The sequence below is a fragment of the Notamacropus eugenii genome, chromosome 2 (genome assembly GCF_028372415.1).
Source record: "Notamacropus eugenii isolate mMacEug1 chromosome 2, mMacEug1.pri_v2, whole genome shotgun sequence".
NCBI lineage: Eukaryota > Metazoa > Chordata > Mammalia > Diprotodontia > Macropodidae > Notamacropus > Notamacropus eugenii.
Genome location: NC_092873.1, coordinates 499,439,550 through 499,457,175, shown reverse-complemented (window position 1 = coordinate 499,457,175; position 17,626 = coordinate 499,439,550). Strand labels below are relative to the sequence as shown.

The following is a 17,626-nucleotide window of genomic DNA, read 5'->3' as shown; positions in this document are numbered from 1 at the left end:
TGTAGCAATTAGAGAAGATAAAGAAATTGAAGGAATTAGAATAGGCAAAGAAAAAACTAAGTTATCACTCTGCAGATGATATGATGATATACTTAGACAATCCCAGAGATTCAAGTAAAGAACTACTTGAAATAATAAAAAACTTTGGCAAATTTGCAGGTTACAAAATAAATGCACACAAATCATCTGCATTTCTATATATTACCAACAAAGCCCAACAACAAGATATAGGAAGAAATATCCCATTTAAATCTGGGGTAGACACTATAAAATATTTGGGAATCTACCTGCCAAAACAAATCCAGGGACTATATGAACACAATTACAAGACACTTTTCACACAAATTAAGTCAGATCTAAGTAGGTGGAAAAACATCAGCGGCTCATGGGTAGACCGAGCCAATATAATAAAAATGACAATTCTACTTAAATTAATGTACTTATTTAGTGCCATATCAATCAAAATATCTGATAATTATTTTCTACAGCTGAAAAAAATAATATCAAAATTCATCTGGAAGAACAAAAGGTCCAGAACATCAAGGGAACTAATGAAAAGAAATTCTAGGGAGGGTGGCCTAGCTCCACCAGATCTCAAATTGTATTATAAAGCAGCAATTATCAAAATTACTTGGTACTGGCTAAGAAACAGAAGGGTAGACAAGTGGAATATGCTAGGTACTCAAGACACAGTAGTCAATGAATATAACAATCTACTGTTTGATAAACGCAAGGACCCCAGCTTCTGGGATAAGAACTCACTGTTTGACAAAAATTGCTGTGAAAACTGGATCACAGTGTTGTGGAAACTAGGCATAGACCAATGCCTGACACTGTACACAAGAATAAAGTTCAAATGGGTACATAAGGTAGGTATAAAGATTGATACTATAAACAAATTAGTGGAGCAAGGAATAGTGTATTTATCAGATTTAAGGAGAAGGGAAGAATTTTTGACTAAACAAGAGACAGAAAGCATTATTATTATCATTATTCTAAGATTTCCTCCCAGTGACATGGAGAGAAAGACAATCAGGGAAAAGGAAACAATGCAATAGTGACAATAATAACAGATAATGGTTATCATGATGCCACAAAGGCTACCAAAGTGCCCCTTTTACTGTGGAGGAAATGAGATTCTAACGAAACTGTTGAGAGAAGGGCTACCTTCTTTTGTTTTTCTGAAAAAATGTATAATGTGATAGAATAAAGCTTAAAATTCTGGCTTGGGAGCTGAGATATTTGGGCTCTGGTTTGACATCTACTACTCTTTATTTAGGTAACCCTGGACAAGTTACCTATCCTCTTTGGGGCCCAAATCCCTCACTCTCTAAGTGAGGTGATTCCATCAAATGAGCCTCAATGTCACTGTCAGTCCTGAAAGCCTATAATATTGATTCTCCCTGTGGTGTGGGCCAAGTGAGTGCTACCAGGCTGTGTAAGGCTGAGCACACATCTGGACTGGCAGGAGATGCTGCTAGAAGGAATCCAAGGGTGTTGGTGGGAAGGTGTGTAGACATGAATGCATCTGTGAGCTTGAGGAAAACTGCAGTATGATCTGAGGGAGCCTGACTCCATCTATTCAACAATTATGTGAGGGGGTGGTATTTTGTTTTCTACAAAGTCACTGATGTCAGTGTGTCACAAGGAGGGAGCATATTTTCAAGAGAAGTGAGATTTAGGTCTTCATGCCTGTAGCTTTCTAGAGAGAACAGGCTCTTCTCTTATGAACTGGGGATAGAGACCCAAAGGTAAAAAAGTTGAGAAGATTTTGAGCAGTCTCTAGACTTCATTCAGAAAAGATAGGTAAGAGGGAGGATAAGTAGCTGGAAGAACATACCACCAGTTTCCCCTGGAACTTGTATTTGTCATCCTTGAATGAATGCTTCATGAAAACTGAGATGGCTTCTTTCTCACAGGCTCTATGCAAGTTTAGCAGGTCCTAGAGGGTTTCTGTGGCAAAGTCCACCCTTAGGGCCATCTGTTCTACATAATGGTTGGTAGCATTTTGCACAGCAGCTAAATTCTCAGTCTGAGCCAATGCCAACACTGCATTCTCCAGGCAGGGAATGTCTCCACTAGAGATTGTCTTCACATAGGTCTTCTACAGCTTTCCCAACCCTGACAGATAAGATGAAGTGGAAGATCAGGCAAGGGGCAACCTTCATTCAGTTTGTTCCAAGTGTTAATTACCTAGGAGAACCCAGGTCTGGCTGAGGATTTCTTTGACAGTATTCTTAGCAAGTGGCTTCCAATCACAACTAGATAACTTGGACTGCAGGGGAGAGCTTCACGACTCCAGACAGCCTCTTCTACTTTTTAACTACTTAAATGGCTAGCAAGTCTCAATGAGTTATAACACCTAATTATACCTCTTAGAAAACTTCCCATTTCTTCTAATTTTGATGTCTAGGGTGAAGGGAAATGGATCTAAGCCTCCTCATGCGGGCTTGTTCTTGTGTGAACCTCAGTCCTTTTACAGATTTTAGTTATCTGGTTCTGGAAATGTTTGACTTTGCTTATGTCTTTCCTAAAGTGAGGTGCTGGAGCTACTCCCCTAGACTTCCTCAACTCTGTTTCTCTTGGTCTAATCAAGGAAAAAGAAATTTAGGGATTCCCACTCTCTTTCTCATAGTCAGTGGGTTCTGAGTTCAAGAGAAAATATTATGTGTTACCTTCCTGCTTCATGACATCCAATGACTTCCCTGTTTACTTCCAGGATCATATATAAACTCCCTCATTCAACATTTAGAGCCATTCATAAATTGACTCTTTCCTACGTTTACTGCTTCTTATACCTTCCAGCCCTCTACACATGCTGTTTCAGCCACACTGATTACTTGTACTTCCTCAGACACAAGCTGTATCTGATCTCCAGGCCTTTCCCCTAGTTTTCTGATTCCATCAATGCTCTGCCCCCTACTCCCTACTGATGGTAAAATCCCACTTTCTTCAAAAGGCCTTTCCTGTCCCTCCAGCTTTTAATGCTGCTTTCCTCATTCATATTGTGTCCCATTAACTCTCTATAGCTCTTGCACCTGAATAACAAGGTGAATGTTGTTTCTTTCCTTAGAATTACAGTTCCTTGAGGGCAGAAATTGTTTTTAAACTTTTTTTTTTTTTTTTGGTCTCTCAGCTGCTTAGCACACTGCCTGGCTCCTAGTAAGAACTTAATAAATGCTTGTTGAGTAACTGACAAGTGATAAAAAGTAGCCTCACCTGATTTAATCTTCTATGTTTTCTATTCATTCGAACAGTTGAACAAGTGGAAAGAACAGATTCTGAAAAGGAGAAGAAATGGTTAGAACAACAACAAATGGAAATGCAGCAGAAGATTGAAGCTCAGCAGAGACGTTATGAAGAAAACATCAAACAATTGAAAGAGAAGATGGAGGAAGATAAGATTCAAATCCTGAGAGAACAGGAAATGATTCTGGATCATAAGCTAAAGGTACACAGAGATAGGGATCAATGGCTGTGCTTAGGAAGAAACATCACCACCATGGCAGGAAAAGGATGGGCAGATGCACAAGGATGGGAAATTTGCCTTCATGTGAGTTAGCACGGTGGAAAGCAAAGGCCCCTGGACTTTTCATCAGAAGATCTAGGTTTGAGCCTTTTCCTCCTCCTCCTCATCAATGTTCTTACCTGTAATACAGGGCCAATCATATCTGCCTCACTGAGTGCACAGAATTGTGTGGATCAAATGATTTTTGCGTCACTGATAGAATATCCTCTCACCCCAAGTTCTCACACTGAGCTGCCGAAGCAAGTCTATAACAAGTTCAAGTTATTCTTCAGATCCTCATTCTATGAGGTTCAAATTTCACAAGCCCCTACCAAAGTCTGTGTTTTTCTAGTGAATCAAAAGACATACTTTGTTCAAAGCTAAAACATAATGCCCAGAAACTTTTCTCCTGAATCCCTTTTATACAAGGCAGACAACTTAACATATAGAAATTAAAGAGGTGAATAAAACTCTGGATAAGGTAGATATGATAGATCTCTGGAGAAAATTGAATGGGATAGAAAGGATATACCTTTTTCTCAGCACTACATGGCATATATACAAAAACTGACCATGTACTAGGCCATAAAAACCTCACAATCCAGTGCAGAAAGGCAAAGATAGTCAATGCATCCTTCTCAGATCATAATGCAATAAAAATCACACGTAATAAAAGACCACGGAAGATATTCCAAAAATTAATTGGAAACTAAATAGTCTAATTCTAAAGAACGACAACAAATCATAGACACAATCAACAGCTTCATTCAAGAGAATGACAATAATTAGACAACCTAGCAAATCTTATGGGATATTGCAAAAGCAGTTCTTAGAGAAAGTTTTATATCTTTGAATGTCTACATGAATAAAACAGAGAAAGAGGAGATCAATGAATTGGGCACGCAACTGAAAAAGTTAGAAAAGGAACAAATTGAAAATCCCCAAGTAAATACCAAATTGAAATTACTGAAAATAAAAAGAGAGATTACAAAAACTGAAACTAAGAAAACTATTGAACTAATAAATAAAACTAAGAGTTGTTTTTCTGAAAAACCCAATAAAATTGATAAATTTTTGGTCGATTTGATTTTAAAAAGAGAAAGAAGAAAACCAAATTAGCAATACCCAAAATGAAAGGGCCGGACTCACCTTCAATGGAGAGGAAATTTGAACAATAATTAGAAATTACTTTGCCCAATGTTATGCTCATAAATTAGGCAATCTAAATGAGATGGATGATTATCTTAAAAAATACAAATTGCCCAGACAAACAGAAGAGGAAGTTGAATATTTAAACAACCCCATCTCAGAAAACCAAATTAAACAAGCCATCAATGAACTCCCTAGGAAAAAAATCTCCAGGGCCGAATGGTCTTACAAGTGAATTCTATCAAACGTTTAAAGAACAATTAATTGCAATACTATATAGAGTATTTGGAAAAATTGAAGAAGAAAGTATCCTCCCAAATTCTTTTTATGATACAAATATAGTTTTGATACCTAAACGAGGAAGAACCAAAACAGAGAAAGAAAATCATACACCAATTTCTCTAATGAATATGGAGGAAAAAATTTTAAATAAATTTTAAATAATTTAAGAAAAAATTTTAGCAAAAAGAACACAGCAACTTATCAAAAGAATAATACACTATGATCAGGAATGCAGGCTGGTTCATATTAGGAAAACTACTAGCATTATCGATCATATCAACAACAAAACTAACAGAAACCACATAATTATCTCAATAGATGAAGAAAAAGCTTTTGACAAAATACAACACCCATTCCTATTGAAAACACTGGAGAATATAGGAATAAAGGGAACTTTCCATAAAATAATAAGCAGTATCTACCTAAAACACTCTGCAAGCATTATATGCAATGGAGAGAAGCTAGCTGAGATTCCAACAAGAACAGGACTGAAACAAGGATGTTCATTATCACCACTATTATTGAATATTGTATGCTAGCTATAGCAATTAGAGAAGATAAAGAAATTGAAGGAATTATAATAGACAAAGAAGAAGCTAAATTATCATTCTTTGCAGGTGATATGATGATATACTTAGAGAATCCCAGGGATTCAAGTGAAAAACTACTTGAAATAATAAACAACTTTGGCAAAGTTGTAGGTTACAAAGTAAACCCACACAAATCTTCTGCATTTCTACATTACTAACAAAGCCCAACAGCAAGAGATAGAAAGAGAAATCCCACTTAAAGCTCAGGTAGACACTATAAAGTATTTGAGCGTTTACTTGCCAAAACAAATCCGGGGACTATATGAACACAATTATAAGACACTTTTCAAACATATAAAGTCAGATCTAAGTCAATGGAAAAATATCAGATGCTTGTGGATAGGCTGAGCCAATGTAATAAAAATGACAATTCTACCTAAATTAATTTACTTATTCAGTGTCATACTAATCAAACTGTTAGACAATTATTTTGTACAGCTAGAAAAAATAATATCAAAATTCATCTGAAAGAACAACAGGTCCACAATATCAAGGGAACTAATGAAAAATGCTAGGGAAGGTGGCCTAGCTCTACCAGATCTTAAATTGTATTATAAAACAGTAATTATCAAAACCACTTGGTACTGGCTAAGAAATAGAAGGGTAGAGCAGTGGAATAGGTTAGGTACTCAAGACACAGTAGTCAATGAATATAACAATCTACTCTTTGAGAAACTCAAGGACCCCAACTTCTGGGATAAGGACCAACTGTTTGACAAAAATTACTGGGAAAACTGGAGAACGGTGTAGCAGAAACTAGGCATAGAGCACTTCCTGACACCATACACAAGAATAAAGTTCAAGTGGGTACATGATCTAGGTATAAAGATTGATGCTATAAATAAATTAGTGGAACAAGGAATAGTGTATTTATCAGATTTATGGAGAAGGGAAGAATTTTTGACTAAACAAGAGATAGAAAGCATTATGAAGCACACAATGGATAATTTTGATTACATTAAACTGAAAAGGTTTTGCACAACCAAACCAATGCAACCAAGATTAGGAAGGAAGCAGAAAACTGGGAAAGAATTTTTGCGACTAGTGCCTATGATAAAGGCCTCATTTCTAAAATATATAGAGAACTGAGTCAAATGTACAAGAATATAAGACATTTCCCAATTGACAAATGGTCAAAGGATATGATAAGGTAGTTTTCAGAAGAAAAAATTAAAGCTACCTACACTCATAAGAAAAAATGCTCTAAATCACTATTGATTAGAGAGATACAATCAAAGCAACTCTGAGATACCATATCACACCTATCAGATTGGCTAACATGACAGAACAGGAAGATGATAAATGTTGGAGAAAATGTGAGAGGGGTGGAACATTAGTTCATTGTTGGTGGAGCTATGAGCTGATCCAACCATTCTGGAGAGCAATCTGGAACTACGCCCATAGGGCTACAAAAATGCGCACACCCTTTTATCCAACAATACTGCTTCTACGATTGTATTCTCAAGAGATCATAAAAATGGGAAAGGGTTCCACATGTACAAAAATATTTATAGTACCTCTCTTTGTGGTGGCCCAAAACTGGAAATCGAGAGGATGCCCATCAATTGAGGAATGGCTGAATAAATTATGGTATGTGCATGTAATGGAATACTATTGTGTTATAAGAAATGATGAACAGGAAGACTTCAGAGAGGCCTGGAAAGACATATCAACTGATGCCGAGTGAAAGGCACAGAACCAGGAGAACTTTGTGCACATCAACAACCACAGAGTGTGAGGAATTTTTCTGGTAGTTTTAGTACTGCATTGCAATGCAAGACTTTAATTATTCCAAATAATCTCTCAAGGCAAAATGCCTTCCACAACCAGGGAAAGAACTATGGAATTCGATCACAGAATGAAGCAGATCATTTTCTTTTGTATTATGTTTCTGTTTGTTTTATGATTTCTCCCATTCATTTTAATTCTTCTATGCAACATGACTAAGGTGAAAATGTATTTAATAGCAATGCATGTGTAGAACATATATAAAACTGTATGAGTCTCAGGGAGGGAGGGAGAAGGGAGGAGGGAAGTGGGGGAGGGAGGAAAAAATCTAAGATATATGGAAGTGATTGTAGAACACTGAAAACAAATTAAATAAAAAATACAAAATAAAACTTCCTTCTGTAATATTGAGAACCGGGTCTTCATGTAGGTCAATTACAGAGTCCCCACATGTTTTATATATCAAACATGTAAGCAGTGTAAAACATGAAAGTTAGTCCCCGTGTGTATTTGAAGAGTATAGAGGGCTTTCTTTAGAGCCAAGAAAACCTGTGTTCAAGTCCTACCCATGCTGGCTCTGGACAAGTCATTTCACTTCTCAATGTCCTAAACAACTCTATAACCATAAATTACAGAGAGAATACTGGTCCACATTTGTAAGGGAACTTCCTCATACAAACAATCCTTTTATTGATTAAATGTGAGTCCCAGAGAGACAGAGAGAGAGAGACAGAGAGAGAGAGAGACTGAGAAAGACAGACAGAGAGAGACAGAGACAGAGAGAGCAGACTCTGATTTCCAACATGATGAAGGCTTGGATGATGTCCTCCCCCTGTTATATGCACACACATGTAACAAGGCTCTGGAATTAAGAGGGGTTACATAAGACTTTCAGTAAAAGAGGAGATTTTATTGGGGGTTTAAGGGAAGCTAGGGAGGTCAATAGGCAGAGAAGAGAAGGGAGAGAATTCTAGGCAGAAAAACTGCTTGGAACTGAGTGAAAGAGTATCACATTTATGGAATGGTAAAGAGGTCAGTGTCACTAGATGGAAGAGTACATGTCAGGGAGTAAGGTGTAAGACAACTGGAAAGGTAAAAGAGGGATAGGTTAGGAAGGGGTTAGAATGCCAAACAGAGCCTTTTGTATTTGATGTTAGAGGCAGTAGGGAAGAAAGGGGGCCCAGTCACCAGGCCCAAACTGTCTGAAGAGCCAGCCAGTCAGACTGAGAAAGACAGGCAGGTCAGAGAGGCAGGAGGAGAGCCAGGTGGGAGTAGTGTCACAAAAACCTAGAGAGAACAAAGGATCAAGTTAAAGAGTTGATCTTTAACTGAAGCAGCAAGGCACCCTTAGGGAGGGACAGGAGGTAGCATGTGCCAGGCAGAACAAACCAGTACCACCACCTTGAACACATCTGTCCTCAATCTCTGAAGGGACAGGCCAGGATCTGAACATGACATCCTTGTGAACATCAGTGCCCCTCAAACTGCCAGACCTGCTTCCAGTCCAGCCCTCATGGCACCACTGAAAAGAGAAGTTGTGGTGCAGATGGAGCTCACCTGCCTCATGAACAGCATCAAGAATTGGTGACTCCCTATTACCAAGAGACAGATAAGAATGGAATTTCCAGAGTGGTTACCCCTCACCATTACTGCTTTAAGCCCAGCCCTCATAGTCACCAAATGATGGCATCCACCACACTAATTCATTATGGTGGGGTTCTTTTTCTTGTTGGCCCACTCTTCTAACCTACTTCCTTTCTAACCTCTGCCACTCTTCCGGAGGGAAGGTCTGGGCTAGTCCTGTTGCTGCTTTCCTGGAGTGTTGAGTGTGTGTTATTCCAGGATCTCATGCACTGACTTGGGGCCTGCAAGTTTCCAGTGCTCCCAAAGTGATGTGATTCAGAGCAAAGTCTCTTTGCTAGCTGCTTCCTGCCCTGTTATATTCCCCCCTCCCACTTTTCCTCTTGAGGTCTTTAAGTTCCAAACCTTCTTGACCTGTTTACCATCAGCAAAAAGTGAAGAAAAGTTAAGTCTATCAAAGTTGGTCATCACACAAGGTTGCTGTAACTGTGCACAATATTCTCCTGGTTCTGCTTAGTTCACTCAGCATCATTTTATCTGAGTCTTTCCAGGTTTTCCTGATATCCACCTGTCCATCATCTCTTATGGAACAATAATATTCGATTATATTCATGTTCCACAACTTGTTCAGCCATTCCCCAACTGATGGACACCCCCTCAATTTCTAGTTCTTTGCCACCACAAACAGAGGTGCTATTTTTATACATTTGAGTTCTTTTCCCTTTTTTATGATCTCTTTGGAATACAGACCTAGTAGTGGTATTGCTGGATCAAAGGGTGTGCACAGTTTTATAGCCCTTTGGGTATAGTTCCAGATTGCTCTCCAGAATGGTTGGATCAATTCACAACTGCACCAACAATGCATCAATGTTCCAATTTTCCCACATCCTCTTCAACATTTATCATTTTCCTGTTCTGTCACGTTAGCTAATGTGATCAGTGAGACGTGGTACTTCAGAGTTGTTTTAAATTGTATTTCTCTAATCAACAATGATGGAGTATTTTTTCATGACTATAAATAGTTTTAATTTCTTCATCTGAAACTTGCCTGTTTATATGCTTTAACCATTTATCAACTGGGGAGTGATTTGTAGTCTTATAAATTTTATTCAGTTCTCTACATATGTTGAAAATGAAGCCTTGATCAGAAAGACCAGCTGTAAAAATTGTCTTCGAGCTTACTGCTTTCCTTCCAATCTTGGTTGCACTGGCTTTGCTTTTGTGAAAAAAAAATGTTTGATTAAATGTGATCAAAATTATTCATTTAGCATTTTATAATGTTCTCTAACTCTTGTTTGATCATAAATTCTTCCATTCTACATAAATCTGACAGGTAAATTATTCCTTTCTCTCCTAATTTGCTTTTGTTATTATCCTTTATGTCTAAATCATGTACTCATTTTGACCTTATCTTGGTATAATGTGAAAGATGTTGGCCTATGCCTAGTTTCTGCCATACTATTTTCTAGTTTTCCCAGCAGATTTGTTGAATAGTGAGCTCTTATCCAAGAAGCTAGATCTATCAAACAGTAGATTACTATGGTCATTGACTACTCTGTTTTCCGTACCTAACCTTCCCATTGATTTGCCACTTTATTTCTTACCAATTCCAAAATTTTGATGATTGCTGCTTTATAATAAAATTTTGGATGTAGTACAGCTAAGTCACCTTTCTTTGCATTTCTTTTCATTAATTCCCTCGATATTCTGGACCTTTTGTTTTTCCAGATGAATTCTATTTTTTCTAGCTCTACAAAATAAAGTTTGGTACTTTGATTGGCATGGCATTGAATAAGTAAATTAATTTAGACAGAATTGTCATTTTTATTATATCAACATAGCCCACCCATGGGCAACTGACATTTTTCTAATTACTTAGATCGGCCTTTATTTGTGTGAAAAGTGTTTTGTAATTTTGTTCAGACAGTTCCCAGGTTTGTTTTGGCAGGTAGACTACCAAATATTTTATGTCATCTACAGTTACTTCAAATGGAATTTCTTTTTCTAACCCTTGCTCCTGGATTTTGTTAATAACATGTAGAAATGCTCATGATTTATGTGGGTTGATTTTATATCCTGCAATTTTGCTAAAGTTGTTAACTGTTTCACATAGTTTTCTAGCTGATTCCCTAGGATTCTCTAAGTATATCATCATATCATATGCAAAGAGTGAGAGCTTTGTTTCTTCTTTGCCTATTCCAATTCCTTCCATATCTCTTTCTTCTTTTATTGCTAATATTTCTAGCACAGTACTGAATAAGAGTGTTGTTAATGGAAATCTCTTGTTTCACCCCCAATCTTGTTGGAAATGATTCTAGTTTATGCCCATTACATATAATTCTTGGTGATGGTTTTTGATAGAGGCTACTTATCATTTTAAGGAAAACTCTACTTATTCCTATGCTCTCCAGTGTTTTTAATAGGAATGTGTAATGCACTTTGTCAAAAGCTCTTCCTGCATCTGTTGAGATAATCATATGATTTCTGTTTTGTTACTGATATGGTCAATTATGCTGAGAGTTTTCCTAATATTGAACAAGTCCTGCATTCACTGTATAAATCCCACTTGGTCATATTATATAGCCTTGTGATAAATCATTAGGGAAATTGGTCTGTAATTTTCTTTCTCTGTTTTGTGTCTTCCTGATTTAGGTATCAGCACTATGTTTGTATCACAAAAAGAATTGGGTAGTATTCCTTCTTTGCTTGTTTTTCCAAATAGTTTGTGTGGTACTGGAATTAATCGTTCTTTAAAAGTTTGATAGAATTCATTTGTAAACTATCTGGCCCTGGCAATTTTTTCATAGGGAGTTCATTAATGACTTTTTCAATTTTTTTTTCTGAAATGGGGTTATTTAAGTATTTTATTTCTTCTATTAATATTTGGTTAATCTGAACAATTTATATTTTTACAAATATTCATCCATTTTACTTAGATTGTCAGATTTATTGGCCTACAGTTGGGCAAAATAGCTCGTAATTATTGTTTAAATTTTCTCTTCATTGATAGTGAATTCACCATTTTCATATTTTGATGCTGGTAATTTGATTTTCTTCTTTCTTTTTTTAATCAAATTAACCAAAATTTTATCTATTTTACTGTTTTCATAAAAACCTATTCTTAGTTTTATTTGTTAGTTCAACAATTTTCTTAATTTCAGTTTTATCAATCTCTCTCATGATTTTCAAATTTTCTAATTTCACACTTAACTGAGCATTTTTAACTTGTACTTTTTCTACCTTTTTTAGTTGCATGTTGAATTCCATAATTTTTTTCACTATTTTATTCATGTAAGCATTGAGAGGCATAAAATGTCCCGTAAGGACTGCTTTGGCTGCATCCCATAAGTTTTGTTCTGTTTCTTATTATTACTATTCTCTTTGTTGAAGTTATTGATTGTTTCTATAATTTGTTGTTTCTCATTTTTTAGATTTTTTTTTAGTTTCCAATCTTTTGTCTATCTTTCCATGTCCCTTTATTACATATAATTTTTACTGTATCATGATCTGAAAAGAATGCATTTAGTATTTTTGTGCTTTTGCATTGCATTGAAGGGTTTTTATGACCTAGTACATGGTCAGTTTCTGTATAGGTGGCATGTACTCCTAATAAAAAAGGTATATTCCTTTCTATACCCATTCACTTTTCTCAAGAAGTCCACCATATCAGACTTTTCTCAAATTCTATTTACCTTCTTGACTTCTTTCTTATTTTGTGGCTAGATTTATCTAGTGCTGAGAGGGTGAGGTTGAGGCCCCCGCAGTATAGTGTATTTGTTCTTGTAAATCATTTCACTTTTCTTCTAAGAATCTGGATGATACACAACTTCGTACATATATGTTTAGTACTGATATTATTTCATTGTCTATAGTTCCTTTTAGCAGGATGTAGTTTCCTTCTTTATCTCTTGTAATTACATCTGTTTTTGCTTTTGTTTTGTATGAGATCAGGATTACTACCTTAATTCAGCTGAAAGTTAATACATTCTGCTCCAACCTTTTACCTTTACTCTGTGTGTATCTCCCTGCTTTAAATGGGTTTCTCCTCCTTCCCTCTTCACCCAGTACAATACTATTTTTTACCAATTAAAATAGACATATACCCATATTTTCTGCCTATGTACACCCCTTCTAAATGCTATGATAAAGACATACTTCTCAAGAATTACAAGTATCATCTGCTTTTCTAGTTTAACCTTATTGAATAATGTGGTTTTTTTTCTTGTTTGCCTTTTTATGTTTCTCTCGAGTCTTATATTTGAAGATCAAATTTCCTTTTCAGCTCTGATTTTTTCATCAGGAATAATTGAAAACCTCCTATTTCATTGAATATCTTTTTCCCTAAAAGATTATGCTTCATTTTTCTGGTTCTTAGTAGTAATCCAAACTCCTTTACCCCCTAGAATATCATATTCAAAGTCCGTCAGGTTTTTAATATAGAAGCATCTAGGTTCTCCATAATCTTGAGTGTGCTTCCACAATATCTAAATTATTTTTTTTCTGGCTTCTTGCAATATTTTCTCCTTGATCTCATAATTCTGAAATTTGGCTACAATATTCCTCAGAGTGTTCATTTTTGGATCTCTTTCAGGAGGTGATCAGTTGATTCCTTCAATTATTATTTTACCCTTTGGTTCTAGAGTATCAGGACAATTTTCTGTAATAATTTCTTGAAAGATGCTGCCTAGGCTCTTTTTTGATCATGGCTTTCAGATAGACCAATAGGTCTTAAATTATCTCTCCTGAGTCTATTTTCCATGTCAGTTGCTTTTCCCTTCAGGTATTTTACATTTTCTTTTACTTTTTTTCATTCTTTTGAATGTATTTTACTGATTCTCAATGACTCATAAAGTCATTAGCTTCCAATTGTCCAATTCTAATTTTTCAGTAATTGTTTTCTTCAGTTAGCTTTTGCTCTTCTTTTTCCATTTGGCCAATTTTGCTTTCTAAGGAGTTTTTCTCTTCAGTGAATTTTTGTGCCTCCTTTTCCATTTGACCAATTGCATTTCTTAAGGACTGGTTTTCTTCAGTAAATTTTTGTCCTCCCTTTTCCAAGCTGTTGACTCTCTTGCACGCTTCTCATTTCTTTTCACAGTTTTTCTCCTACCTCTCTTATTTGACTTCTAAAATCTTTCTTGAGCTCTTCCAAGATTTTTTTAGGTTAGAGATCAATTCATGTTCCCCACTGAGTTTTCAGATGGAGGTTTATCGATGATGTTGTCCTCTTCTAAGTTTGTGTTTTGACCTTCCCTCTCACCATAATCATTTTCTATATTCAGTGTTCATTTTTGTTTTTTGCTCATCTTATTTGCCTATTTCCTGGCTTTTTAAATTGACTTCTCACCTGGAGCATAGGGGTCACTGTCTCAAGCCTCTTGTGATGGGGGCCTGGAGCCTTGGCACCACCTTTTTGTGCAGAGGACTCAGGTGCTGGCTTCTGGAAACTATAGGGGTCTGGTACCTTATCTGGTCCTGAGCTGGGGTCCAAGTGGTGGTGTGTGCTGAGGTGAGGTGTGGGTTTTCTGCATTTTAGCATGGCTATGCTGAAACATGTGGAGGTCTGGGTGCTCAAGAATGCTTGGTCTCCCAGCGTTGAGCTGGAGCATTTGCAGGTCAGATCACCACACAAAGCTGGGCTAACCAGGACTGCGTGAAGCAAATGATGGCTTTCTCAGCTTGAGTCAGCTGGTTCCCCTGGCTATGGTAAGGCACCTGGGGCTTCCTGGTGTTGGTGTTTGCCTGCTCCAGAACCTGGGGGCTCAGGATCTCCCACTGGTTTGATGAGATGGGGTTTGATGCTGGCTTGCTAGGTTACTTCTTGTTCTGACATGTGCTCCTCTTTTACCCAAGTGAGACAGACTATTCCTGGTGATCTTTCAAGTTTCCCAGGCTAAAAGACTGCTCTAACCCATCTTTCCATTGTTCCAGGACTTTTCCTGGGGCACTAGTCTCTGGTTATTCAGAGGTCAATATGGAAGAGTGATAGATTTACAAGTAATACTTCCATCTTGGCTCTTAGAAGTCCCAATCTCTGGATAGGCTTCTAGAATAAAAGTCATCACTTCTAAGTGGATCAAGGAAGGTTTGTGTTCTGCTTTGTCAGCTACTTCCCATAGTCTTCCTCCAATCAATCTAGACAGATACCACCTTTCACCAGTTACCATGAAACCAGCAAAATCTCTATTTTATGAAAAGTGAGCAATCTTCCTGTTGAAATCTAATCTTGGGGATGATTCTGTCATTTTTATTTAAAGGGAATAAAACAAAATGATTAATTTTGGAAGCCACAGCTCAAAGTACGAACTGTAACTTTTTTTAAAAAATCTATCATAAATACTACATTCCCTAAGCCCTTGTCTTCAGCTCCTTTATGCAAAAACTTCTTCCTTGGCACCCAACATAATCTTTTTAACCTCTCAAAAGTCCTGCTTTGACCCTGTCCATGACAAAAATAACAATAATAATGATGATGATAAATAGCATGTATATGCTGCTTTAAGGTCTGGAAAGCATTTTTACAAATTGTATCTCATTTTATCCTCATAACAACCTTGGGGTTAGATGTTATTATTATCCTTATTTTGCATATGAATAAACTGAGGCAGAAACTAGGAACATGACTCGTCCAGGATCATATAACTCATAAATATCTGAGTCTGGATTTGAATTCAGGTCTTCCTGACTCCAGTTCTTAACTTTAACATATTTCTTTTGAACACCTATTTCCCTGCTCCCTAGAAGTGAATAGTCCCCCACAGAGTCCAGAATTAGGAGGAAAAGAGGAAGTCAGGTGGCTATTCAAATTTTTTCTAATTTATTAACCTTCAGCTATGTACAGAGCACTCACTGTACTAGTGGTCTGATGTTATATTCTATACTCGGTACCTACACACAGACACATGAGAACCACAGATGTTAGAGTGGCAAGTTTACTCAAAGACTAAAATAGGTCTGTGATTTCATTGACTGATAAATCCCTCCAGGTATGCAGGTTCTGGAGTTCCTTCCAGTGATTCAGATTGCAACTCATCCATGTTTGCCCATCCAGGGTGACTCTCACCCATACTTTCCCAAGTGTTCACCAGAGACTATTGAATGCTCAATATGCCTGAGGCTTTCTTTATTTTCTCCAAAATCTTGAGGGCACCAAGAGAGCATTGTGGTCACCCAACTATTAATTTGCAGATTCTCAGATTCATTCTTGACCACTACCCATATGGCTACCTTCACTCTGCAACACACTCTTCTTCAGTGCCCTTCTTTAATTCCATCCCAAAACTATTTTGAGGAAGCATGGATGCCAGCCATGCTTACTTCAAAACTGGTGTAGGCCATGACTCTTTCTGAACTTACTCCCATTCAGGTTCCTGCCCCGCTTTTCAGCTTCCTCTTATTTCTTGCATTACCCCTGTAAGTCTCAGAGGTGTAAGGTTCACAGGTTGTGCTAATTACATGTTTTCACTTTTACCAATATATTAATTAGTGTGCTGATTTTTTTCCCCTTCTTTATTTTGGCATTAAGAAACACAATTCATTATATGAGTGGCTGTCTAGGAGGGGAAGGACAGATAAATGGGGGTAAACTAGCATCCCACCTAAATCTGGAATCTACACTGAATCCCTTCCCATCAAACTACAAATATTTTTTGGAAGGCATAAGGCCCCACCAGATGTTTTTTTTTCAGGGGGTCATTGAAATCACTGGCCTAATTCTGTGAGTTTATAAGTACAAATATTTATGTATGTGTGTGTACACAGAAATATATGCATATATATGTGCAAATGTATACATATCTACATGTAGGTATATGTGTACATATGTATACATGTATTTCGTTCAGTTGCGTCTGAATCTTCATGACTCCTCCTGGGGTTTTCTTCTCAAAGGTACTGGAGAGGATTGACATTTCTTTCTCCAGGGAATTAAGACAAACAGAGCGGTTAAGTGAATTGCTCTGGGTCACACAGCCAGTGAGTGTCTAAGGTGACATTTGAACTCATGTCTTCCCAACTCCAGGTCCAACATTCTATCGATTGAGTCACTGAGTTTACACACACACACACACACACACACACACACACACACACACACACAGTATGTATATTTTATATGTATATACAAATATACATATACACATTATCTTGAATGGTATTGAGATATAACAGGAGACACCTTGTTATTAAAAATCCTGTAAGACATCCTTAGATTCTACTAAGCTGAATGTTGGGGTTTTTTCGAACAACCAACAAGCAGCACAATATTTCATATTCTCTACATCTTTCAATCAGTTGTGAGATGGTAAAGAGATGGTGCATTATGAAATATTTTTGGGAAAGCTTGTTTCTTCCTTATTAAAATCATCTCTCCCTGTGTACAGATGAGCCTCACAAACATTTTGTATAGCTATGACACAGAAGTCAGTAGTTGTTAATAGTGCCTTACTCATCTCTTTTGATATTCATCAGATCTTGAGATTTTTTTCCTAAGTCTTTGGTAATTTCCCCTGATGACAGCTTGGGATACTGGAGAGCCCTGGACATGGAATCAAGAAGACATGGGTTTGACACTCTTATCCTCTGTGTGTCCCTAACAGAATCCTGTAACTTGCCCAGGTCTTTTTTTCCTCATAGACTCAATAGCCTTTAAGGCCCCTTCCAGCTCTGCACCTCTGATCTTGTGACCCCACATGCCTCCCCCTTCCTTCATGCACCATGTCCAGAGAGTGATTCCATCTCCAGTGTGCCCTTGATCTGGCCCAGCAGACTTTCTGGGCTGTGTTCTCTTTAG

The 17,626-nt window shown here is 37.1% G+C and overlaps 1 long non-coding RNA gene across 2 annotated transcripts in view; it reads left to right on the top strand.

Moving 5' to 3' along the window:
• Nucleotides 1-3,683, top strand: part of LOC140529949 (uncharacterized) — a 91,880-nt gene extending 88,197 nt beyond the window's left edge. For both annotated transcript variants that reach the window (XR_011975743.1, XR_011975744.1), the window contains one exon: nt 3,258-3,683. This is a non-coding gene — a long non-coding RNA (uncharacterized lncRNA). The remainder of the gene's footprint in view (nt 1-3,257) is intronic.
• The last annotated feature ends 13,943 nt before the right edge of the window (nt 3,684-17,626 follow it).